This window comes from Cervus canadensis, chromosome 20 (genome assembly GCF_019320065.1).
Source record: "Cervus canadensis isolate Bull #8, Minnesota chromosome 20, ASM1932006v1, whole genome shotgun sequence".
Lineage (NCBI taxonomy): Eukaryota > Metazoa > Chordata > Mammalia > Artiodactyla > Cervidae > Cervus > Cervus canadensis.
In genome coordinates, this window is record NC_057405.1 from 18,032,850 (window position 1) to 18,036,219 (window position 3,370).

A 3,370-nucleotide genomic window follows, 5' to 3' on the forward strand; every position below is an offset into this window, starting at 1 on the left:
GAGTAACCTGGGAAGTTCTTCAGTATTTCATGTTTTGATAACATGAAATGTTAACATGGGGGAAAAACCCTTTTCAATTCAGTACTTTTCTAGTAGATAAATGAAAGATGAGCCTGGGGAGCGAATCTTTAAATATTTTGCTATCAAGAAAATTTTTTAATAAATTTCTATTAAAAGCAAGAAGCTACAGAAAAGGCTCCACTTGCCTGCCAGAGAGGTGTAGCAGAAGGCATGAGCAACATGAAAGTGCCAGGTGTCTTTTGGAGAATTTCTGGATGTCAGTCTGTTTTACAATGAGGTGCACGTGAAAGGGCCCGCCATGGGAAGAGGGAAGAGGAAGACTGAAAATGTTTTTCTTAATCTATTCTTGCAGTGGGGGAGGGAGATGTTTTTCTGAATTTTGCTTCTTAGGGATCAGCAAATAAATCCTTTGTCAAAAACGTGAGAAGAAAAAATCAAGCTAATAAGTAAGTTTAAAAGTGGCTGGTTATGAAACAAATGCACAAATTGGTGATAATCAGAATTTATGAAAATAAAAAAGATCACAAATGAGAAAAATTATTATGTATCTAAAATTAATAAGACAATATCACTGAGGTAATTTTGAAAATTAATGTAATTAAGTTTGATGATAAAATAGAAAATAACATTTTTTTTCAATGAAACAACTCTAATGAAATGCTAATTATATTATGAACTCTAAATAATTACAAAAGTTCATATTACCAAATATAACCATGAATGTATTTTCACCTAATTACTTATTATGGAACAATTATCTCTAACTCATGTTTTAGGGAGCATAATAATATGATCATATGATGCAAAGAATTGGAATTAATCTAATTAATCTAAGGCCTCACTAAGAAATGGAGGGTTTTTTTATTTTTAATTTTACATCTATATGAGATAGCATTTTTTTCAATTAATATTTGTTTCCTGGAAAATTAAAAAAAATAAGGAAATATAATCTAAATATATATATACAGAATGGAGTTGCTAGATCATATAATTGTTCTGTTTTTCATTCTTTTGGGGAGCTGTGATACTGTTCTTCACAATGATCACACCAATTTACATTCCCTCTAATAGGACACAAGGGCCCCTTTTCTCCACATTCTCACCAATACTTTTTGTCTTTATGCTTTTTCAGATAATAGTCATCCTAACAGTTATGAGTTGATCATTAATTTAATTTTCATTCACATTTCCCTGATTATTATTGATGTTGAGCACTTTTCCACATCTATTCACTTCCTCTGTCCAATTTTTCCAAAGATAATTTTGCAAAAACATGTGAGCAAGTCACATAAGATATGTTAATAGATAAATGGTTAAAGATCATAGGAAATTATTCATGTTACTCAAATTTTAAAAATTGTTTTGAAGTTGCAGTAAGATTCAGTCTTCACAAATTAATCATATAAGAATAAAAACAAAATATACAAGTTTACTTAATTCTAGAGATCGTCACATATGAAACATTAGTGTATAATTGCTGCTTGAAATTTTCTAATTTTAAGTATCTCTACTAATATTCTAAATAAAATGATTTTATTAATTTTGTGTCATTGAAAAAGGACTTTTGTTTCTGTTATGTGAAATCAAAAGAATTCTACATTGCCAAAAATGGTCACTTTTTTAATTAAAAAGCATGCAGAAACATATAAACAGGAAGTACATATAAGCAAAATGTCAATAGTATTTGCATTTTGGTAGGCTACCACTTTCTCTTTTTATTTATTTTTTCTAAATTTTTGTTTTTATTTTTAGATTTTACATAGTTTACATGATATTTATGCATAATTTTGTAATGAAATAATTAAAATAATATTTGAAATATTCAACTGGTTATTTTTGAACTGGACTTGAGTATGAATAGATTTAAAAAGAGCAAACAAAAACACCTCTGTTTAAAGATCACATAAAACATTATTTTGCTTTGAATCATTAAAGCAGAGTTTCCCAAAATTTGGTCAGTTTGGTTATAGATTTCAAAGCCTATTGAAATGTATATGTATTCATACTTAGCATAGAATATTTATCCACATTTTTCTTTTTTTCATTTACCAAAGAGCATAGAAAACTCTATTTGGAAAATCCTGAATTAGTGCCTATAAGCCAGTAAGTTGGAATTCCCAGATGGCTTAATTGTAAAGAATCCACCTGCCGATACAATAGAAACAGCAGATGCAGATTTGATCCCTGGGTGAGGAGATTCCCTGGAGGAGAAAATGGCAACCCACTCCGGTATTCTTGCCTGGAGAATCCCATGGACAGAGGAGCCTGGCAGGCTACAGTCCATGAGGTTGCAAAGAGTTGGGTATGACTGAAGTGACTTAGAACACATGCACAGTCTTATAAAATTCCTATTGTAAAGGAAATTGCAAAACAATCAAAAATGTTTTAATAAAACACTGTTGAATCACAGTATTTACTAGAATATACATTTGCTAAACATGATCAACTGCAGTATATTATGTTTAATCTGAATCCCATGCTGTATATATTGACCAATACTTACATAAATCTATGTCTTTGTCCATCTGTCATCTATCTATATTTGTCTTCCTTTTTAGTTCTAAAATATTATTACTTTAATCAACATTAATAAAATAAGATGGCTTGCTACACTCTTTATTGTGCACAAACTATTAATTTTATGTGAATATAACTTAAGAATAAAATATCTCTAGGAAGTGCCCTCTATAAAGCAGAAAATAAGTGGTTAACCATACATTAGATATCGTTAATACAGTTCACAGCACATGTTAAAATTCACAGCATCTCTTTCCAAGCATTTTAGAAAATACTCTTCAACAGTATGTTTGGATGTTCTAGATCCATTATTTATGAACACATCATAAAAAAAACAACTAAAATATCAGCATAGATGAAGCTCTTTATAAGCATCAGTGCCTCAGTCTGGTTGAATACTTATTTTATTTCTCTAAAGGGCGTATGACATACATGATGATGGAATTCAAAATCGTTTTCCAACTTCACCATGTAGGAGGTTAGCAATATTGTAGTTTTTCTTTTTTTTTTTCTTTTTGAGGAGAGAGAAAACTGTCTTGACAGTACATAAAATTTGTCTAATTCTTTTAGTAGCTGTGAGTTTTGCTTGGGAACAGATTTCTACAGCCAACTTAGAAACCTGTAAGTTAAATGGAAATTAAAAACTCAAAACTGTTTCAGACAAATTATAGAAGTTATTGAATTCAAACTATAACTTTTATGAAAAGTGTAAGTTAAAACTATTGCTGCTGTCTGAATCTTAAAGTCTGATCAGTGTTTTCCTATTGTTTCTTTTTTTATTGCCAACCAATTCTAAGACTCCTTTGAACTTAATTTTCTAATACTATTTTTT